The following is a 25325-nucleotide window of genomic DNA, read 5'->3' as shown; positions in this document are numbered from 1 at the left end:
GCAATGGATGAGTTATTAATCATGTGTTTCCAGACTTTTAGGAGGCAATCAGGCTCCTGGTACCTTAGAAACCTAATACTAGATTAGGGTGAAGATTATTGCCTTAGAAATTTACACTATATATGTGTATATGTGTGTGTGCGTGTGTGTGCGCACACGTGTGTGTGTGCGTGTGGGCGCTTGCATGTGTGTGTGTGCGTGTGTGTAGAAAACCATACATTCACTTAAAAATACCAAAGAAAGAAAACACATTATGTGAAGCAAAATGAGTTTATTATTTTAAGACAATGAAATTGAAAGTCTTATTCTTATATCGAAATCTCCCAAATATCAACTGTAGCTGTGATTTCAGTAAACATAATTAATATTCATTTTCAGGCATGGTAGGAAACATTAAACAGATAATGCAAAAGGTGACTATGAATTTAGACCATGGATATTTAGTGGGAAAGCCCTTAGAAATTATCTGGTCAGTATCCTCTTCCTCCAGCCAGAATGTTTTCATTAAAAGGCTTGGAACACTTACCGGTCAAAAGAGAACATTTCTGAGGCAGGCAGATAAAAGTGTAATATAATCATCATAGTCCATCCATGCTTATTTTATTTCTGGCAACTTTATTAATCTAAACTCAGGTAAACCTTAGTCCTAGTGCTCACAGAAGCAAAAATAATTTTTCATGTTTCTTTGAATAATATAAATTAATTATTTTCAAATATATAGGTATGCTTCAAGGGGAAAAGAACATATACAGATGTATCTGTGAAGATCTCTATAACAGAGAATAAGAAATGTGCATAATCAGCTATAAAGCAGATATTTCCTACTTAAGAAAATCTAATATACATAACTATTCAGAAAGTGATTGATAGATATAATAGCTCAATTTAGAACAAGACTTCCGTTCAAATTAGAAGTTCCCCTAATGCATGATTACTGAGCTCTAGGTTTTGAACCCTGAAGTTTCTAAGTAGGTTTTTCTGAGATGGTGTTACATTTCCATTGACCCATATGTGTTAAACACTGGCTGTGGGCTGAAAAATATGTCACGATACATGACTGTAAGTCTACTTGTAGGTATATAGACATCAATGGTCATAATAGTAAATTATAAATTTATTTATGTTTTCTAGTTTTCTAGTAGAATTGCGTTATTACGGTTTTTTTTTTCTCAAAGTAGTATAAGCTAAAACTAAAACTGTCTTCATGTCAAGGAGAGAGGTAATAGCTGTAGAATCAGGAAACCTCTGTTGTATTGAGATTTCATCCAGTATACAGAGAATTATTTTATGCATAGTGTTGTTTCTGGAATTTAATCTATTAATATAGTTGAAAAGTGATTTTTAAGTTAGTTATATAATGTGTAGGTATATATTTTTATAGGTTTGGCCTAGAAATTCACTTAAAGAGTTATGTGAACAACTTTGAAATATGATTTTTGGCAGTATTTTCAAAGTAATAGTGAAGACTTCTGTCATTAGAAAGAACAGGCTTTCCAGGTGGAATATTGACTATTTACATAATATGTATCCCTGTACCCTTAATTCAAATGAGCTCAGCTAAAAAAGAGTCTCAAGTTATCAATATTTTTTTCCTCACAAAGTGTTCACTTTGGATTTGGAAATGTATCCACTTGGAAATTGATACAATGGGTTGTAAAGGTTGTATTACTGATTGTGTCAGAAATATTGATAAGCTAATCATAAAGGAAGTTGAGTAGAATTACCAAATAATACCCAGAATCTGAAAAACCCTAGGCGTTTTGAGCCTCAAAGCACAATTCATTGGTTCTTTTTTCCAGTTGGTCAAGTTAAATGCATTCTTTAATATGGAATAGTTGTATACAGATTCAAAGGTATTGTCTTATTACATGCACAGGTAGATCATTTTATACACAGGCAGTGTTGTTAACACTCTAGAGACTATGAGTCTAAGATGTGAATTTTATAATTTCTAGGCAAATGTCTAGACATACTTTGAGTCTATTTTAAAGTAAATAAATTAATTTCTTAATTATGAGTGTGAATTACTAAGTATTAACTATACTAAAAAAATAATTTTCTTAGGGATATTCATAGTGATGTGAATTTAAGAAGGCTAGCTCAGTAGTTTACAGGTTGTTAATTTTCACAGACCACTAAGATTTAAAAAACTTACACCACTCAGTAGGCACTGAAACAACACAGTGACACACATAATACACTGTAAAAGATAAGTTTTATACTCTGTCAGATTCTGAATCAATCTGTTCTCCTCCTGAAAGTGTCAGGAGAGGTTGCAAAGAAGAGGTCTGAGTCATGAAGATTGAGACCTCTGCTGGACCATGGAGAGAAAAATGGAGGTCATTGTAACTAGAGGGAATAAATGGACAAAGTTTCAGATTGATGAACAGACATAAAGCAAAGAGGGGGAGAAAAGGGTTTACTGTAAATACAATCAGAAAGGCAAGTGAGGGCCAGATCACTGGAGATCTAATCTGCTGCCTTACAAAGTTTGGATTTACTTCCTATGGCTATGAGGATCATAGACCAGAGCCACCATCATCTTTTATTTACAATGTGCACAGCCCTTAGGCTTCTTCTACACTTGCCTTTACTGCCATCAGTTCTCTAAACAGCACCTAGAGTGATTTTCTAAAATGTACATCAGATTATGTTACTTGCAGCACAGTTTAAACTCTATTAAGATCTCATCAAATTCAAAATATATTAGAAATTTCTTAACAAGGCTATATGTGATGTGATCTCTGCTTGTTTCATGACCTCATTGGTCACTCTCCAAACTTTTTCCCCTCCTCACTCTGCTCCGACCACAGGCCGTGCTGTTCTTTGGATGTGCCAATCTTGCCCCCAACCAGGGCACGAGTCTGTGCCTCTGTCTCCCCAGATATACATATGCTGACTCCTACATACAGATTTCTGCTCAAATTTTACCTCCACAGAGAGACTTTTCTTAATTTGTTCTCTAAAGAAGTCTGCTTATTACTATAAATCTCTATTTCTGCCTCTAAATTTGTATATATTACTTATTAAATACATTATATTGTGTATTTAATTGAATATTATCTTTCTTCTCCAGTAGAATATAAGCTCTACAAGAGAAGGAATTTTGCTTCTCTTGCCACTATAGTCCTAAATGCCTGACTAGTGCCTGGCATGAAGTAGGTGCTCAACATTTATTGAATAAATTTATTAAAGGGAAGATTATAATCATAGAAGGAATGGGATAAGATTTATATTGAAAAGACTCTGGCTGCTTATCTTTTCATTGCCGTACTTGGACAATGAAATCTTAGCAAGTCTTGTTGATAATCTAAGTTAATATGTCCCTTATTTAAAGTATCACTTTCACTTTGTTTATTTTTATATAGGCATCTGAAACACTGAATACAGGTTGAATGGTGTTTAGCTATTAGCAAGCCCTTACGGATAAGACAAGTCCCAGAGTAGTCTAGTGATTTTATGATGGCTCCTTACTAAACCCGTGCCCTGACTCTATATTTCATAGTTCTTATCCTTTTATTAGTTTCTTCTGAGACATATTAAACATTTCCTAATTATTTATTCTTAATTCAGTATCATGCTTGATTTTTTTAAATCTTGGCATTTCCTCTTCTGTCCTTAAAATTCCAGTTTAAATCTCCATCAATTAGGTTTATACATTTTTAAAATTCAATTCTTGCTTGTTTTCAGTCATTACCTTATTCATTACTCTTTTCCAGACGTGGTGATAAACTGTAAAGATACAGGATGAATCAGAGAGGCAGGTTTCATGCTTGACTTCCTACCACTAGGATCATTTTGTTCTTATTGCCCATGCATTGTATCAGTTTGCTAGCGCTCTCATAACACAGTACCACAAACTGGGTGGCTTCAACAACAGAAATGTATTCCTTCTGTATGTGTCTACCTCTGTTCCCAAATTTCCCTTTTATAAGGATACTACCATATTGATTTAGGCCTACTCTAATGACCTCATTTTAACTTGATTACCTCTGTAAAGACCCTATGTTCAAATAGGTTCACATTTTGAGATATCAAGGGTTAAGACTCCAATATATCATTTTTTGGAGGAGACAAAATTCGACCCATAAAATATATCCAAGCACCATATTGTACTTTTTGTTTGCTCACAGCCAAATATGGAATGATATTTTATTTGTTTTGGGTATTTTTCAAGACCCTGTCAGTCTGATATCAAATTTTATTTGTTGACATTTACGTAACCAGACAGTTTTATCTTGCAGCCTACTTACTCTTACAAATTTAATTGTTTAGCTCTGAGTAAAAATGGAAAAACATTACCGCCTGTTTCCTTAAATCTTTCACTTCACTCCACAGAAAAAAAAAAATCCCAAGAGACACAAACACAGTCAGAATTTATTTCTTCTGGGTTTAAGCTTGCTCCCTAGGTATGACTTAGTAATACTGGATTTTCATCATGATTTAGCAAAAGCACAGGAAGAAGTGTACATTTTAATGAAAGGTGGCATGTGGACAGTGATTTTTATTAATTTATCAGTAGAACTCTTCTTCATTTGGAATATTTTATGTAAGAGAGAGTTAAAAATGGGTAGAATCAGAGTGATCAAAGGTTTATTTGTAAAGATTAAGTGAATAAGGTTTATTACCTTCCCATCACCAAGTCTGACAATTGTAGATATCCAGTAATGTGGATTCTCCTTTTCTCAGATGGACATTTGGCAAATATCTGTGTTTCTTCAGTAAAAAGTCACCAACTATCATTAAAGAGCTTTACTTTATGGGTTGGTAGAAATAATTCTCAAAAGTTCCGGTAACTGTATCTTTCATATTCTTTGGAGTATGTAATGTTGCTTCTCTGGAAATTGCCGATTCCTATACCTGGTAGCCATTTTTGAATTTATTTTTTTGAGTCATGAGGTCTTCTTGACTGACCTGTCTTAAATTAGTACTCTATCTCTATGGCCTTCTTTATTTTTCTCCATTTTGCCTATCATCATCTAAGATACTGTATCTGTTTTTGTTGTTGTTATTTTATTTATTGTCTTTCCTCCCTCACCAAAATTTATGGGTTTTTGTTTAATATCTTTACTGCTGTATACCCAGTGTCCAGAAAGATACCTGACTCATAATAGGTGCTCTATAATAATAATTTAACTTGATTAATTAATGAGCCAAAGGACCTCTTTATCCATCACATAATTTTCAATTTTGCAGGATTCATAAATCCCTCACTCCCACATGAAACAAAAAATAAAAACAAAGCAAAAGCTAACAAAACCATATTCATCCTCCCACTATTCATTTTGTGTAATTCAATGTTACTTTTTTTTTTTTTTTTTTTTTATGGATTCTTGTTCCGTTGCCCAGGCTGGAGTGTAATGACACGATCTCACTTCACCTGCAACTCCTGGGTTCAAGTGATTCTCCTGCCTCAGCCTCCCGAGTAGCTGGGATTACAGGTCCTTGCCACCCCGCCCAGCTAATTTTTTGTGCTTTTTAGTAGAGATGTTGGCCAGGCTGGTCACGGACTCCTGACCTCAGGTGATCCACCCGCCTCGGCCTCCCAGAGTGCTGGCATTACAGACGTGAGCCACCGCACCCAGCCCAGTGTTACAATTTTTACTTCTGTTTCCTCTGTGCTTTTCTTCCATTTCGTACATGGACCACACTACACTTTCTCCATTTATTTCCATCTAGTATTTTTGTGTATCTATGGATTATCTCTAGTACCGTGTTTATGACAATTCCATAAACCAGAGCTCCAAAATGCCTTCCTTACACCCTTTCTCTTTCTTCTGCACAATGAGACTGATTTACATCCTACCCCAGATGATCAATAACTTCAATCAGGAAGGTTAGTGTAGCATGCTCTCTACAGAGTCGGGGAGAAAAGTGACATTATCTATTGCATAGCAATGTAAATTCCAAGAATTTGTTTAGAGCTAGTAGGTACCTAATTTATTTCAAGATTTATGTATCTTAAAGTATAACAGTTTTCTTAGTGATTTTTCTATCAAAAAAATTAGTTTGTATATTTAAGAAATATCACATTTTGGCAATGATAGTACACACTACTTTTTGTGCTAAAAAAAAAATTAGCTACAATTAAAATGTTATCAGCTCTCTGTGGCCTTAAAAGTACATAGGCTATTAATTGTTGAAGCTATTTCATCCCCTTAGACTTGTTCAACAATTTTAGAAAGTTTTTAGTAATAGGCAAACTTCTTATTAAAATCTTTTTGTTCTAGTGTTTAAGCCAGGATCCTATTGCAAAGCAGATGGCATTCATGAGCTGATTTTTACAAGAATATGCTTTGCTCCACTGATTGCTGTTTTGATAGCTATTTTTAAAATTTTTGGAATCCTTTAATGTCTATTTCTGAAAGTAATTTCCATAACCTAAATTGAGAAATTGTATTTCTGTCAATTCTTCCAGAGTATAATGATTTAAGAAATAATGGCTCTGGTGGCCAAATGTGATTTGAATAATAATAATATTTATTAGGGGTTATTTTTCATTATTCTCTTTGAAAAGCAATATAAGAAAGCAGTCTATTAAAACTAACTTTAAAACTGTTTTATAATGGTGGTATTTATGTATGTCAGAAAAAAATAATCATATATTAAAGATTAGCTTTGTAAATAATAGAAGCCTCATCTTTCTATAGCTCTTACCTTCTTCATTACAAATGTTTTCTCATGATATTTCTTCTTGATTAAAATATTGCATTTTAACATCCAACTGTTTTAAAATTAAAATACAAAGTATTTTGAAGTATTTTTCAAAATAAATGGCAGTAAAATAATTTATGGTCATTAGTAATTGGAAAGATATTATTTTAAAAATCAATTAAAACAAATGTACACAGATATACAAACGTCAATGAGTCAAAACCAGAAAGTTTTTAAGTTGATCTCAGCAATTTAGTATTCTGTAGTTAACATTCCTATTCACTATAATAAATATCTAAGGATTAATTTGAAAAGAAAACTTTTTATAAAGAAGGAAAAGATTTTCAGAAAAAATCAAATCATTTGTGTTACCCTTTCCTGAATCCAAATTTCAAAATATGCAAATTAACATGATTCTAAGAAAAAAATTGTATTCTTATTGTTCATTGAAAGACTTCTGCCAAAAGCATAAAACTAAATATTATGATATGCCAGTTTAACATGGGAGACGTCTGACTTAATAGAGCATTGAGTATTACTGAAGCAGTTTAAAACCACAGCACTATTTAACAGTAATTAGATTCCTATGTATTTCAGCATATTAGTTTCTTAACAGTTCACTACTCTTTCTATTTTGAACAGTTGTGTACTTTATGATTGACTCGAGCAATGATGTGATCTCAGCTGATTGCAACCTCTGCCTCCCAGGTTCAAGTGATTCTCTTGCCTCAGCCTTCTGAATAGCTGGGAATACAGGCACCCGCTGTGATGCCCAGCTAATTTTTGTATTTTTAGTAGAGATAGGGTTTCACCATGTTGGCCAGGCTAGTCTTGAACTCCTGACCTCAAGTGATCCTTCAGTCTTGGCCTCCCAAAGTGTTGGGATTACAGGCATGAGCCACTGTGCCCAGCCACACTTTTGTATATCTGTTTAAATTGCTAAACATTACTAATTATTTAGGATTCTATATTATGCTAAATTAATTCTTACTGGAAAAAATGAATAAACAACTAAAAGGATTATAATATAAAAATTTGGAAAAGTTTGGGGTATATTTGGAGATATAAGATATGTGACATCACAATTCTGATACTTGTTTGACACTTTCTTAACATATTTAATATTATACCTTATTGATAGGCATATATGCATATACATATATACATTAAAACGATACTTTTATAGTCTCATATAACTAATAAAATATTTTCACATGCAGTTGCTTGGTTGTGATCCAAACCACTTGTTTTCTGTAAGCATTATGTTTCTTTTATTTCATATTTTAAAGATGAGGCATGTGAAGCCCACATCAATGTCCTTTGCACACCTGTACCTACCCAACATCAATTTTATTTGCACTAAATAAGACCCCAGTATTAACAGCTTTTTTTCTGCTGGTACTATTATGTATTGTGAATTATGTGTAGAGTTTTAATTAAGAGAGAACTTGAACAAGTGTGGTGTGGTAAGGTGAGTCTTTTACTAAATGTTTTAAGTTATTTTTTTAAAATGTGGGTACATAGTAGGTGACTATAGACAGTAACAACATAATTGTATGTTTTAAAATTACATAAAGAAGGTAAGGTGAGTCTTAGATGAACTGGCTAAATAAGCTGAGGTTCTTTAGCCTGAAGCTTTAAACAGCAAAGGGATTTTCTTCTATTTTAATTTCACCTAAAGAACAAGTTGCAAAGAATCCAAATTAAAGCATGAAAAAAAAAAACCTTAATGATTGAAAGCAATATAAGAAATCATTCGGGCACGGTGGCTCAAACCTGTAATCCCAGCACTTTGGGAGGCCGAGGCAGGCGGATCACAAGGTCAGGAGATCAAGATCATCCTGGCTAACATGGTGAAACCCCATCTCTACTAAAAATACAAAAAATTAGCCGGGCGTGGTGGCAAGCACCTGTAGTCCCAGCTACTCGGGAGGCTGAGACAGGAGAATGGCATGAACCCGGGAGGCGGAGCTTGCAGTGAGCCGAGATCTCACCACTGCACTCCAGCCTGGGCAACAGAGAGAGACTCCGTCTCAGAAAAAAAGAAAGAAAGAAAGAAAAAAATAATTAATGCAGATTATAGAACTGATGTCTCAGTATATTTTTGGCTAAAAAAAAAAAAAGGAGTACTTCTAATTTTATAAAATGGCAAATAAAAGCTTAGCCTGCAAAGAATGATAAATAACTCTCTTGAGGGAGTAAAAGTTCATTAAAAATAGATTTGAAGCTAAAGATGATTATCCTCGCCATTCCCTCTTCCTTTCTTTCCAATCAAATGATTAAATATAAATGTGTGAAAAATACAAATATTGTTTTAGCTCTCTAATATATCATTTTAACTACATGAATAAATTAGTAGTTTGGATCAAATCTAAATTTCTGATCCATTAGAAAGTACTAATTAATGTTCATTGTAAAGAGTTTCAAAAACTTTATCAAGGAGTCAACATCACAACATTAATTTTTCCTTTTGACATGAATAAATGTGCATAAATTTATTCAGTGTGACACGTATTAAAATGATAGAAATCATTCTAATAAAAACAACAATGGTATTGTATTTAGAAAAACCTCTACTGGTCATTTCAATAGGTCACTTGTGGCAGGAGTCGAGCCTATAAATGCTCACTCAACTGCACACCAACCAACAAGCTCAGATTTCATTGATTATCCATTTGGAAAATTATCTAATCGGCCATTCATTTATACATCCATTCTCATGACACTGGATGTGTAGAACTGAGAATTGAAAGGAAAAGTTAACCTCTTAAAATGACATTTAGTAAAAACGTTTTCATTTTAATATAAGTCCATAGGCTTTAACTTCTAGAGGACTGAATAAAATATTTCTTGTCCTTGATTTAATTTAATTTACCATCTTTTAACCAAAAGTGAATAGTATTGTCTTCTAAAGAACTAAATATTTCTGCAGTTTGTATGAAATAAAGGCCATGTTCAGGCATTTTCAAAAAACTTTGTTATTCAATTTTAAGGGAGCTATTTCACATGGTTTAGTTTTATGAGAACAAATATTTCTTCTTCATAAAAATATATTTATATTTACATATTTATATATAATAAAAATATATATTTTATATATAATATATATTTCCAGTGGAAAATATATCTATATCTATTTATCTCTCTCTCTCTATATATATATATTTCCAGTGGAAAATCTATATTTATATTTCCAGTGGGAAAAAGAAATATATATATTTTTTTCAGCGGAAAAAATATATATGTATATTTCCAGTGGGAAAAAAATACATATATTTCCACACACACATATCCCTGAACTATTTTAATGTCATATTCCAAGTTTGTGTTCTAGGCTAAGGGATAATCAATGAACAAGAAACAAAATACAATAGAGATTACTGTAATTTTGAGCTTAGGGATTTCAAGACTGTAAACATAAAATATATTTACCTCAACATAATTTAGTGAAGGCTTTGTGTCACTATTAAAATTGTCATTTACCATGGCTTTTGATAGATAATTATTTAATCATTCTTCAAATTGCTAATGATCTGATGCTTTAGAAAATACATTATATAGCAATCATAATTCTAATACCCCATGTCCAGAAATGTAAAATAATTAGAGATTTACATTTTGCAGCATTTAAAATAAAGTTAAATTTATTCTGATGACAGTGCCAATAAGTAAATATTTTACGGAAGCATTAGAATCACTACAGTCTGTCTTTATGGACGAGTGATTTGCTGTAAGAATGGAAAGGTTCGCGGGCAGACAGTATTGCAACATTCGGCATCCAGAGTACAAAGGAATGACTGCTGAAAAGAAAAAGGGGAATATACATTTTACTATTTTTAATTTACATTTACATTTTAAGACAAGTTTTCATGTTAATTCTTGGAAATTATTGTTAACCTGTTATTCTACTTCAGACTGCCCACTTCAGCTATTTAACACATTTTCTGATAAAGGAATATATCGCTATCTCATTGTAGCATATTAGAACTGTAAATGATTTTGCCCTTTGAAAAAGGAAACAACATTAGGTAGCCATACATAACGTTTAGTATCTGAGTCCAACAGCACCATATAAAAGTTAATTGGTATAAAATGAGAAAATAAGAGCTATTGATATTCATTTTCCAGTGACCTGACCTGTTATTTTCATCCTTAAGTTATCATGTTTTAGTAATAGTCTTTAAGTAAATGTTTTTAATTTTCTTCATTGTTTCTCCTTATGCTCACTGGTCATCAGGCCTTTTTTCAACCTAGCTAAGAGCATATAGGCAAAAGCTGCCCCAATAAGTTTTTGAAATAGGGACTACAAAAAGGGTGGTTTTAAATTTTAGTAATAACTTGACATTGAGAGACTAAAAGGAAGAGAAAAAGGAGGCCATCTGTACCTTTAAGCATTTTCTTTTCTACTAGAAAAATAACCAAGAAAATATAATGTTGAATGAAGCAACAAACCAGTTAAAAAATACATGTATAGCAATGTGCCTTTCTAACAAACATGGAAAAACTTAGAAATACAGTGTCTTGCTTCTAAGACATGTGCTTTAAATATTATACCCTTGTAGTTAATAAATATTTCACTTTACAACAATGAAATGTCAAAATGTAATATATTCTTTAAAGCAAATTAAACATTTCTGTATTTCTTACTGATGTTTTGTTCCAAGTCTTCATAGTCCTTTGAAGAGAATGGCTCTTGCATTTAAATGTCTAGCACGGCCCATGATGCTTTATGTTGTTTTCAAAGCTGTGACTCTTAAATGTCCTGTTATTGACTTTGTCATCCAAATAGACCTTAGATATGTATCTACAAGTAGTAGAAGATAAGTTTGTTGGTTGGGCTCTGTAACTCAAAATACCCATTAGGAAAGTTCTCAGATTTGGAATCTAATGTGGAGATACCTTCATGAGTTTAAAAAGGGAGAATACCTATTGTTATTTTAGTCTCATAGCAAGAAGGACAAAACACAACTGAAATTTTTTGGTACATTATTTAATCACACCTTCAACATATTTAATTCTGTTAATGAAACATGAAAGTAAAGTTTGGGTGGTATTGGTTAATTGCTTGCAATTGAATCTATTCTCTCCTTTAATAACAGAGAGACTGAAGTAGAACCTGCTGGTGGATAACATTGTAAATATTATAAAAAGGGAAAAAACTATTGATTTATTTTGCATATTTACCTAGCATTGAGCATTTAAAATATGCAATGGGATACTATTGCCAAAATTAGATAAAGTTTCCAAAAGCACATCAGATCATAATTACTCAGATGAGAAGTACAGTTTATAATATTATAGTTAACACTATACCGAAGATTTTGAATAGTTCAGGGAAATAATACAGTTTAGAAATTTGAGGATTTTTATTTTCTACCACTGAAATAATTAAACATATTTTAAAATACTACAGTAGAGTTTATTATTTTATACAAAGTGAGGCACAACATTGTTTGCCAAATGCAAAAAGAAAAAAAACTGTAGTGTGGATGTTAACAGGCATTACCATGAAATGTGACATTAAAACACAATTTTCACAAAAACATGTAGGTTTCAAAAGTAAAAGCATTTTAAAATGTGAATAGGTTTTGTTTATGTCTCAAAATTTGGACAGTAATGATACCTTTTAAAGGACTGCTATTTTAATTGAGACGAAATTCACACAACATAAAATTAACCATTTAAAAATGAACAATTCAGTGACAAATTCAGTACATTTTAATGTTGTACAATCACCACTACCTCTATCTAGTTCTAAAACATATTAATCATGCGAAAATAAAATCCTATACCCATTCAGCCATTACTTTCCATTCCCTTCCCTGCTTAGCCTCTGACAACTACCAATGTGTTTTTGTCTGTATGGATTTACCTATTCTAGATAAATACAAATGGATTCATACAGTATTCGGCCTTTTGTCATGGGCTTCTCTCACTTCAAATAACATTTTCTATGTTCATCTACTTTGTAGCAAGTATCAGTACTTTATTTCTTTAAATACTTGAATTCCATTTTATTCTATATGCCACAGTTTGTTTATTCATTCATCTACTAATGAATATATGGCTATTGGGAATAATGGTTCTATAAATGTTAATACACAAGTATTTGTGTATCTGTTTACAATTTTAAGGGTATATGCCTAGGAATAGCTAACTGCTGGATGTTATAGTAATTCCATATTTAACTTTTTGAAGAACTGTCAACCTCTGCCATAGCAGTTGAACCATTTTACATTCCCACCAGCAATGTATAAGGGTTGCAATTTCCCTACATCCTTTCCAATACTTATTTTCCTTTTTAAAATAAATATTATTATAACTATCCTAGTGAATGTGAATTGGTATCTCATTGTGATTGTGATTTTCATTCTTCTAATGACTGATGATGTTGAACATCTTTTTAGGTGCTTCTCAGCCATTCATGTTTCTTATGTGAAGTGACTAAGTCTTTTGACCACTTTTTAATTGGATTGTTTTTCTTTTTGTTGGTTAATTTTTGCATATTTGTGAATTTTCTAGTTTTTCTTAATTGATTTCTAGCTTCATTCCTTAATTTATTGATTTCTACCTTCATTCTATTGTGGTCAAAGAAAGCACTTTGTATGATTTCAACCTTTTAAAATTTATCGAGACTTGTTTTCTGGCCTAACATATGGTCTATCTAGAGACTCTTCCAAGTGCACCTGAGAGGAATGTGCACTCTGCTGTTTGGTGAAGTGTTCTATATGTATCTACGAGGTCTACTGTTTACAGTGTTGTTCAAGTTCTATATTTTCTAGTGGATCTTCATTTAGATGTTGTATCCAAGCTAGAGAATAGGAGATTATAGGAGAATGAACCAGAACATCACAATGCTTTCTTACTTTACATTAGAACCTTCTTTCTTCATTAAGCACTCTTCTGTTTTCTATTTTTGATTGGATTCCAGAGTTCCAGAAAGGTTGATTCTGTCAGTTTTTGCCAGCTTAATTTTTGCTTTAATAGAGGGATCAATTCTTGAAGTTCTGAACTCTGCCATTTCTATGATCTTACTCCAGTCGTGGCATAGAATCTTAATTTATAATTTGCTCTGTCTTCATTGAAATGAAGTTTCATGCCGTGATCGTATAGTGTTTAGTACTCTGCGTTGTGAAATGAAGTTTCACTTTTGGCATGAATGTAATAATTGATAGCTTACCCATTTCACTTTTAGCTTCATGTGAAAATGTAGTTAAGTTTATTAAACTTATCTTTGTGTAGACATAGATTTTTTTTAATATTAAACAAAAGTGTGAACCGTATTTTTTAGAGGTTTTTTGTTGCTTTTTTGCCGAGTGAAAAGCAACATACATAATTGCATTTGATTCTTAATATAATAGTAATTATAATAACAGGTATTTTATGGATGTTTCCTATATCCAAGCAAACTACTAGATACTTGAAAGAACTTAGCTCATTTTATCTTTGCAGCAAACCAATGAAGTATAGGTATTTGATCTTTAATTTACAAAGTCAAAAACTGAGAATAAAGAACATTGAGTTGTTGAAGGCTATCCTGAACAAGTAAGTTGCAAAGACATGATTAAATTTGTATGTCTGAGTGCAAATCCTAATTTTTTTTTTTTTTTTTTTTTTAGTATACCAGGCTGCTTGCTTCCTGGTCATTCTATGTATGGTCTTACCTTCATTTTTTTCTAATGAGTCATTATTAGATTAGATGGTGAAGTCCAAGGATTGTCCTTATTTTAGGAAAGGCATTTAGCTTATGAATTTTTGAACCCTTATATGAAAAAATCATAATTTTCATTGACTTCTCATAAGCATATTTGGTAATATAATATGCATGGTAAAATATTACAGACTTTCTAATCAAAAGGAACTTTGAGTGATACTATTAAAGAATTATGGCTTTTGTTATTAAGAAATGTATACTATAATAACAATTAGCCATTTATCATAATATCTACCATTTATGAATGCTTACTAGTAGTACTTTTATGTAAGTGCTATTATATAAAAATTTATCATTTGAAATAATTGTTGTTTATGGTTAGAAATATATCTATATCTATTTTCTATTTCTCTTAGAGCAAAGACAGGTGGACATAGATAAATACAAATCTAGAGATCTTGACTTTGTAGGTAACATTCCATATAATTTTTTTCCTAGACATGCTCTGAAATTTTCTGAAGCTTTGAAGCCACCATACTGTAGAATTGGAAAGCTAGATGAAATCTCAACACTGCAGTTTCATATTAGAACACATACTTGTCAAGCAGTCATAAATTTAAGAAAGCAATTATCATATGTTTTCATCTTAAGATAAGTTAAAATAAACATCGTTAGACTAAAGATATATATTACCACTTAATCAAATTTATGTTACAGTTGTCATCATGGCAGTTTGATTACTAAACTACACAAATAAATATTTAGATTATTTGAGGTATAAAATGAAGCCTAGGTGAGTGGATCCATACACAGTTTAATTAATATACTAGAATTAGTTTTATTTAGAATACTTACCTTGCTGAATGTGATCATTTGCCTTGATCCTTTTTCCAGGATTTCAAGAAACACAGCCCCAACTAAAGAAATGATAATCATTAGCGACCTATGAGAGTCACAGAGAACATCTCGATGGCTTTGAATGTCTATCATAAACTGGTCATCTCTGCATAAGAACATTCTAAATAATTTTGCCCATAAAAATCATTAATAATGGTAGTTTGTAAAAGTTATATTTTAATATTACATCATATGCAAAGACAACTCAATGAAATAGCTACCTTCTATAAAATAAAATCTCACTTGCCTTAATTGGCAAGTGAGGTAAACATATGTAATGATTTCAGAGAGGCACTAGACCAAACCCAACAAATATTGATCTCATCGTATGACATTCTATCATTAGAGATTCATTTCTCTGAGTAATCTTAAGGCACCACATTAAAGTTTACATATTCTTGAGAGGGATCTGATTTTCAGCCTTTATGAGGGAAAATTCACTTGTAAAGACAGAAGAATCACAGAAAGATCAAAGGAGAGTTTTGGCCTTGGCCTTATTTTGACAAAGGGCCTCAAAATCTGTGCTTATGTTATCTCCAAGTATAAGTCATTACATGTTTTTATTTGTGTGTGTTTAAAAGCATAAATGTTCAATGTCAGCATTGAAAATATATCACAGTTTTGTAACGTTATCTGGAGCATTTCTTCATTTCTTATATATCAGGAATATTTTTTAAAAATGGACTGGACCACTCAATGCCAGTGAGCCCTGCATTTGTTGCTTTAGCCATACATGTAAGGGTGATGCTGTGAAGGCTGAAGACTGTTCAGGAAATAGGAAGACCTAAAAAGACATTTTTTCCCACAGCAAACTGTTTTCTCAAATTCCTGTTTTTTCTGAAAGTACCCAGTATAAGGAACACTTAAAATAATTTTCACTGAAAAAAAAACCTGACCTTCCAGAAAATGGAAAACCTCAGGTTATACTTCAAAAGACAGAAGTGCTAAGTTTTCAACTAAAATCTTGAAGCACTATTACAACAAGGAGGTGTTCCTTTGCTGTTTAATTAACATCCTAATAAATTATTCTCATTTCTTGGAAACAACTCAAAGACTAGTCCAATCTAACCTGATAGGAACTGTCAGCCAGGAAAGAAAACTGAGGCAGTAATTCAGAGAGGGTCCTGCTGGCTCTAAAGTGAGTCATTTCTGGATCTTGAATCAGGGCTTTGCAACAGAAAATAACCTAGAAAGGTAAGGTGAAGGAAAATAATGGAGAATGTACCAATTAACTGTCTCTTCAGGGAGAACTTGTCAGAATAAAGGGACTGTCAAAAACATACAAAACCAAATCATATTCAAGACAGACATATATGTAGAAGTTCAATAAGATGGGAAAGGCCAATGAGCATATTAGTTTTCTATTACACTGTAACAAATTACCCCGAAACTTGTTTTAAAAAATGAAATATAAAAGAAATCATAAAGAACCTAAGGATGTTTGTTTTTTCTCTCCAAGAATATATTTGCATTAACAGTGCAATCTAGCATGTTTCATCTACAGGCATACTTGTCATTTGACACCACCTTTATGTAGTAAAAGTCATCAGAAGTCCTGCCAGATCCTGAATGACTTCAACGTCTGTGAGGATGATGATCCCACACCCAGTTTTTCTGTTTCTTCACTTTCTTAAAGTTCATCTACCATAATTATTACTTCTCCTTCATGTTGTTCATCCATTCCCACAAATGCCCTCTGAAATTACCTGAAAATTATTTAACTCATAAATCATACATGGCAATAACATGTAAACATTCTATCTCAGAACTTGCTCACTAATGTACCTCCCACATATTTGTCCTTCAAGTCCATCCTAATTCGATTCCATTGAAAGTTCTACTTTGCCTGTGTTTATCAGCCTTCCTATATCCACTGCTTTTATGATCCAAGGTTCAGATTTACCACAACAAACCTTTTGCTATTACTGTAATTTATCCCACAGCCCTGGCAACAAATTTACCCTGAATGAATCCAAATAGCAGCCACTTTCTTATCTGCATCTTGCCAGGATGTAAATTAGAAGACCCACAAGTGGAAATATTAACTAAAAGTTCAAAGAGCCATGTACTCAATCAGACCATCCACCTGCTAAACCCTCCTCCTACAAGGTTTAATTACTCAGTTTCCTTTCTCATTGTCTACTCTGCTCAAATCCCTGATAATTGCTGCCTTGATCACAGTGAATAAATATACTTCCTACATCACAGTGAAGACATAAGCTTTCTCAAATTTTAGCCACTGAATATGCCATCATTGTATATCATTTTAAAGAGTACTCTTTGATTCTGCCCTCTGCGACATACTTCACATGTAATCAATCATAAAATCAATTCATGTTACATTGTAGACAGCTTCTATATGGTTCCTAATCGACCTTATATCCTTGTATTTATGCCCTCGTGGAGTCCCCTCTCTTTAAGTGAGGGCTGGACTTAATAACTTGGTTCTAATGAGTAGAATATGAAATAAATGATGGGCTGTCAATTCCAAAATTAAGTTACAAAAGACTATTGCTCCCATCTTGCTTGCACTGTTTTTCTTGCCATCTTGCTTGCATGCTTTGATAAACAAGCCCCCATATTCTGAATTGCTCTACAAAGGTCCACATAGAAAGTAACAAGGGAAGCTAATAAGGAACTGAAGCCTCCAGTCCAACAGGCCTCCCGTGTCCAAATCCTGCCAACAACCACATGAGTGAGCTTAGAAGTAGTCTTCCTTAGTCAAGACCTCAGATGATAACTTCAATGGCAGCTTGTTTGCAGGCTTGTGAGAAACCATGAGCAAGAGGACACAACTAAACCATGCCCGGATTGCTGACCCACAGAAAATGTAAATATTGTTGTTTTAAGCCACTAAATTTTGAGGTGATTTGTTATACCTTAGCCTGTGTTTGATAATTAACACAATCTATCACCTAAAATGCTCTACTGAATAGCATGATTACCAAAATGCTTCTCCTCAAATCTCTTCATTTCCCCAATTCAAATCTTATATGCCATGCAGTGCAAACTTGAAGTTACTTAATTTTGCTCTGCCTAAATTTACTCATTTATAAATTGAAGGTAATAATAGTACTGGGCCTTATATGGTTACTGTATTTTAAAATAAGTTAATATAAGTAAAATAATGAGAACAAATCCTGAAATCCTTAGTCTTTTATATGTCTTAGCTGTAATTCCTTGATACCACTCTGTTTTCAAAAGTGCATCCGTCTTTTTCTCCCGGACCACTAAAAGGCTCTTAATTTGTTTTCTTTTATCTCTGTTCCCATCCTATGCATTCTGTAGTTCAGCCAGATATAACTTTTCATATATAAATTTATTGGCCCATTCATTCCTGTTCAATGGTGTTCCATAGAAATTATGTTGAATCTACAAGTTATCAATATGGCTTGCAGGAACCTTCCTACCTTTCTAGACCCATCACATATCATTAGTGGAATCCCAAAGGAGCCAAAAGATTAATGAAACATTTTTTGACTTTAAGTATCATGAGATAAAGAGCACATAACCTAGTAACTGTAGTTTGAAAAAGGTATCTGGGTGTGTTTGAAAAACAAATTACATAAGGAGTCAGAGACCAGGGTTCTAATTTTTTAGGTAAGAAATTATCTACCAAAGAAATCAGAGTTCATGCATTCTATTATGACCTCTTTGAACATTAGTTTCTACTTATGTAGAAATGAATTGAGTATTTTTGTGTTATGCTAACATTTACCTCTTGGATAATTTGGTATTATTCAGAATTTTTAGTAAGTTTTGTATCATTAATAATAGTAAAATTCTGCCAACTACGTCTTCTAATAAATACATATTATGTTGTCATTTCTGAACTTCAAATCTTCAGTGACCTCTTGCTTATTTGATAAAGTCTAAAATTTGCATGACATTCAAGGCCCTAGATGGTCTGTTATATCACTCTGTAGTTTCCCCTCCTAATGCTGTTTCTCCCTCCCTCCGCACAGGCTTCTACACTGTGCAGTAGACATTGTAGGTCCTGGGACATACGTGTACTTGTGTTTTCATTTATTTGTCCATGTGTCCTGCCACCAGGAAATCCCTCCCCTGTAGCCCTTGTGGTTTCCTTCTTAGTACTTAGAACTACATACAAGTTGTCTCCTAGATGCCTTATATGCTTCAGCTCAATCTGAGATTCACACTCCTTCCTCTGCATTCTCTAAGATCCAGATAGAAGCTTTTATTATAAAGTTTATCATGTTAAAGTTCCTAGCAAAACATCTCTATTACTTTTTCTAAGCTCTGAAAGCTGCATGAAGGTAGAAGCAATACCAGAGTCATTCATCTTTGTGTCATAATGGCCTAGCTTAGAACATGGTACCAAATAGAGAATTAGTAAATATTTATTAGACGGATGGACAGAAGGACAAACAATTAGAATTCACTAATCCTAAATAGCTGAAGTAGTGAATTAGAATTTGCTAATCCTAAATAGTTTAATATTAGACTACACAATAATTCCAGCTCATTTTATAAAATAATAGTAGTTTTTGAACATATTTCCTAGAAATTTAGGAAATACATATTTAGAAAACAAGGATTGATGGCTTGAGAAATATATGAGTGTATCAAGGAAGTTAAAAATAAGTTTTATATTTATGTTTATTTAATTTTTTCTCATAGTTATGGCTTACTTCCCCCAAATCTTTAAATGTAGCATTGATTTTATGTATCAGATAAGAACACATTTTCTTAACACATGTTTATTTTTAATCATATATGCTAATGTAGAAATTTGCATTGTAGATTATTTTGATTTTTTTATTTGAGCTTTAAATAAATCACATTGTACTTAAACTTGAGCAATAACATTAGGCAAACATAGATTAAGTCCCAGCACTGCCACTGAGGAGTGACGCAAGTTTGGCTAAGTTATATACTGCCTCTATATTTCAGTATCTGAAACCTGGAATTAATAGTTCCTCTCTAATAAGGTTGTATTAGAGATTGATAAGATATTTTATATGCAACTGTTAATAATGCTTACTACATGGTAAGCTTTGATGTATTTTAAATCTTAATCTTTTAGTTATTACTGTTGAAATAATTTATTATCCCCCATTAAATAATATCATTATATAAAGGCCTTATCAGCTTTTCCTTCTCTCTTATATGTCCTCAATTACTTCCCTTTCTTGCTCTTGACCCTTAGACTGTTTCTTACTATGCCTCTTTTCCCTAAAAACTACTCTTTCTCAGAAGTCTCACCTTCAGACAACTACCTTGTATCTCAGTTAGCAAGCCGTAAAGAGTTCATCCTCTCTGGTTTTACTTTCTCTCTTATTTATTTTTCAACCTAGTATATTTGTTCTGCAGAAACCACTGTTCTCAGGATTACCAATGCCTTTCTAAATGATAAGCCAAAAGCTGTGTCTAACTCTGCCTTTTCTGTATACCACTGTACAGTATGTGTATCCATACCACTGTATAGTATGTGGTATGGATGAGCAATTACATCTTGTTTCCACCACCTGTGCTTCCCATAGCTTCTCGATAGCTCCAGTTCAGAATTATCTTGCTTTTGTTTCTATACCCATGTTTAAAATATTTCTCTTTCAGGCCAGGCGCGGTGGCTCATGCCTGCAATCCCAGCATTTTGGGAGGCCGAGGCGGGTGGATTACCTGAGGTCAGGAGTTCGAGACCAACATGGTGAAACCCTGTCTCTACTAAAAATACAAAAAAAATTTGCCGAGCGTGGTAGCAGGTGCCTGTAATCCCAGCTACTCGGGAGGCTAACGCAGGAGAATCACTTGAACCTGTGAGGTGGAGGTCATGCCACTGCACTCCAGCCTGGGCAAACAGGGCAAGACTCTGACTCAAGAAAAACAAAAACAAAAATATCTTTTGTGTGCCAGTTATTTTCATTGCATCATTTTAAATATTTTCATTTATTTTTATTACTTTTTTCTTTCTCTAAGCAGTTTCTTAACAGACCTGTGTAGTTCTGCTAGTACTTTATAAACTTGAAGTGAATGGACACTGTTATATAAATAAAGATTATCTACAAATTGACCTAAATCACTGACAAAAATATAATTCATATCATTTATTACATTAACCCTTTTAGTAATGTAGTAGTGGCTTTAGTTGCAAGGACATTATTCTTTTGTTTAAACATTTGCTTCAAGTACATGTAGCAAACACTTGAATGCCTAGTCTATGCTAATCACAATATTATGGGACATCAGTTAAAAGAACAATTAGAAACCTGTCTATATTATTCAATAATGCGATTCTAAATTATAAATTGTATATGTTTTTAAATTGGTTAGCATGGCTTTTCTCTACTCACCCACAAAGAAATAGTATTATGCTAACTGAAATAATTAGCCCATGCATATGAGGACTGCTTTTACACACATAGATAAATGAATAAATAAATTTTAGTTAAATTAGACTCAAATTTAATTAATGATTTTTACAGTTGAACAGTAAATTCAGATCACCCCTCCCATTTTTGGAAGCTAACAGCAAATGAACTATGGCATTGCTTTGAACCTTGGTCTATATATCCTAGCTAAAATTATAGTATGCACTTGAAAGCAGGTATAAAATGCTTACAACTGAATATGTTGAAAATGTATATTTATGTAGGGAATGCAATATAAGTGCCTAGTAAAGAAATATTAATTGATGTGTATAAAGATACAGTGCAAGAATGAATAAGCAGTGAGATTACGAGGAATTTTACTAAAGTGAGATTTAAAAGACCATGATGAGAAGAAAGAATAAACAAGATGGGTTTTGGTGAGCTTTCACCGGATCCTTGAAATCCTGGCAAAACCATTTGGATGCCGTATAATCATCAGTAAAGAAACCTGGAGAAAAAGAAAAAGGATCGATATGCTGATTGTGGTCTCATAGAGATAGCCAAGTGTAAGGGCACTCTCTAGAAAGCTATTGTCATTTTCCAGTTTTGAAATGACAAGGCTCCGGACTGAAAATTCAAAAACACGAATGCATACATGGATTGTTCTAGGAAAGAGTAAGAACCTCTGATTTACACATAGAATGATAATTAACAAATTGATTTAAAAAAATAGTGGTTATCTCATGAAAGCGAAATAGCCAAGGATCGTATGTGTGAAAAGTACTTTAAACCTACGCTAGTTATATAAATATTAAAAGTTATAGATGAAAACCCCAAAGGCAGTGTACAATTGGTCCTAATTTTCTTATGGTGCTGGATCTGCCATTTGACAAAAATGAGTATCCGAAAGAATTCATCTTTTTCTAAAGCAGTCTCTTGTTAGAGTGTGAATGCTCCTCTTGAACTCTTTATATGTGTGATAGTTGAATAAAGTAGTTAACAGACAGGAAAAAAGAAACCTAAATATTTTGTCTGTTAAACAGAACTATATTCAGGAACCATATGAACAGGATATATTTTGTTCCCTTTGTTGTAGTATAGCCGTCTGATTTCATACAAAGGAAGGAAGCAAAAGGAAGGGAGGGAAGGATGGAAAGAGGGAGGGAGAAAAATGTACACACATTCACATATCAAAAAATGCTCACCTTAAAAAAACTTTTGAAAGGGCCTTCCAAAATATTTTATACAGATTTTTTTATTTATTTTTATTTTTTATTTTTTATTATACTTTAAGTTTTAGGGTACATGTGCACATTGTGCAGGTTAGTTACATATGTATACATGTGCCATGCTGGTGCGCTGCACCCACTAACTCGTCATCTAGCATTAGGTATATCTCCCAATGCTATCCCTCCCCCCTCCCCCCTCCCCACCACAGTCCCCAGAGTATGATATTCCCCTTCCTGTGTCCATGTGATCTCATTGTTCAATTCCCACCTATGAGTGAGAATATGCGGTGTTTGGTTTTTTGTTCTTGCGATAGTTTACTGAGAATGATGGTTTCCAATTTCATCCATGTCCCTACAAAGGATATGAACTCATCATTTTTTATGGCTGCATAGTACTCCATGGTGTATATGTGCCACATTTTCTTAATCCAGTCTATCATTGTTGGACATTTGGGTTGGTTCCAAGTCTTTGCTATTGTGAATAATGCCGCAATAAACATACGTGTGCATGTGTCTTTATAGCAGCATGATTTATAGTCATTTGGGTATATACCCAGTAATGGGATGGCTGGGTCAAATGGTATTTCTAGTGCTAGATCCCTGAGGAATCGCCACACTGACTTCCACAGTGGTTGAACTAGTTTACAGTCCCACCAACAGTGTAAAAGTGTTCCTATTTCTCCACATCCTCTCCAGCACCTGTTGTTTCCTGACTTTTTAATGATTGCCATTCTAACTGGTGTGAGATGATATCTCATTGTGGTTTTGATTTGCATTTCTCTGATGGCCAGTGATGATGAGCATTTTTTCATGTGTTTTTTGGCTGCATAAATGTCTTCTTTTGAGAAGTGCCTGTTCATGTCCTTTGCCCACTTTTTGATGGGGTTGTTTGTTTTTTTCTTGTAAATTTGTTTGAGTTCACTGTAGATTCTGGATATTAGCCCTTTGTCAGATGAGTAGGTTGTGAAAATTTTCTCCCATGTTGTAGGTTGCCTATTCACTCTGATGGTAGTTCCTTTTGCTGTGCAGAAGCTCTTTAGTTTAATTAGATCCCATTTGTCAATTTTGTCTCTTGTTGCCATTGCTTTTGGTGTTTTGGACATGAAGTCCTTGCCCACGCCTATGTCCTGAATGGTAATGCCTAGGTTTTCTTCTAGGGTTTTTATGGTTTTAGGTCTAACGTTTAAATCTTTAATCCATCTTGAATTGATTTTTGTATAGGGTGTAAGGAAGGGATCCAGTTTCAGCTTTCTACATATGGCTAGCCAGTTTTCCCAGCACCATTTATTAAATAGGGAATCCTTTCCCCATTGCTTGTTTTTCTCAGGTTTGTCAAAGATCAGATAGTTGTAGGTAAGCGGCGTTATTTCTGAGGGCTCTGTTCTGTTCCATTGATCTATATTTCTGTTTTGGTACCAGTACCATGCTGTTTTGGTTACTGTAGCCTTGTAGTATAGTTTGAAGTCAGGTAGTGTGATGCCTCCAGCTTTGTTCTTTTGGCTTAGGATTGACTTGGCGATGCGGGCTCTCTTTTGGTTCCATATGAACTTTGAAGTAGTTTTTTCCAATTCTGTGAAGAAAGTCATTGGTAGCTTGATGGGGATGGCATTGAATCTGATTTTAGGAAAGAAAAGAAATTAATCTCTTTGGGACTTTCCAGAAAATATAATGCAATAAATGTCACACAGACTGGCATCTCTAATGCTTCTGTCCAGTGAGGTAGAGACTAGTTTTCTGCTTGACTGCTCAGCCCAAGAGCAATGACTTTAAGCAAGAAAACAAAACAAACTGGGACAAGAGGTGCATTAAGGAAAAGCTTAGAGATGTCTGATAAAACACTGAGTGCCGTTTTCACAGTATCAATTAGAGAATTTTTTTATGTATTACTAGACTTTGATAAATAACTTATACATGTACGACTTTTAAATATGTTCTATTTTGTTTTTATTCTATTATTAATAGGGTCCTGTAATTTAGTTTCTCACATTTTTTGCCACTGGAATCTTAAAATTAGAGAAAAACTACCTTTAAAAAATTTTTCAATTATTTTCACAAATGGTAAATTGTTTCATGGCAGTAGAGATTCAAGACTGTTTATGAATAAAGATGTCTATAATTTTAATACCTCAAACGTAGACCCATAGTGATGATACTGCTACTTATATATTGCCTCAATTCATAGAAACAATTATTAAACTATTTCACAATACTCTAATTGAAGAATTTGATGGTCTTGTTTTCTACATGCAAGACACTGTGCCCTATTGCAGTGCTAATGGATTTTAAACATTTTATTCATGTTGAAAGTATTTTTTCACGAATGGTATCATTTAGAATTTTGTTATTCACAGGTCACTCCTCTGTTATCTTTCTTATTTTTGTATGCCTTGAAGCAATAGTATGGTGGTGGCTCACACCTGTAATCCCAACTATTGGGGCAGCCAAGGTGGGAGGATCTCTTGAGCCCAGGGGTTTGAGACCAGCCAGGGCAACATAGTGGGACCCCGTCTCTACAAAAATAAAAATAAAAATTAGGTAGGCGTGGTGGTGCACACCTGGAGT

At 33.3% G+C, this 25325-nt stretch overlaps 1 protein-coding gene across 1 annotated transcript in view; it reads left to right on the top strand.

Moving 5' to 3' along the window:
- PCLO (piccolo presynaptic cytomatrix protein) overlaps nucleotides 1–25325 on the top strand; it is a 412549-nt gene that overhangs the window by 213961 nt on the left and 173263 nt on the right. The gene's annotated exons all lie outside the window — the stretch shown is intronic.

This window comes from Pan troglodytes, chromosome 6 (genome assembly GCF_028858775.2).
Source record: "Pan troglodytes isolate AG18354 chromosome 6, NHGRI_mPanTro3-v2.0_pri, whole genome shotgun sequence".
NCBI lineage: Eukaryota > Metazoa > Chordata > Mammalia > Primates > Hominidae > Pan > Pan troglodytes.
The sequence above is the reverse complement of the archived record's forward strand: the minus strand, read 5'-3'. Positions and strand labels throughout refer to the sequence as shown.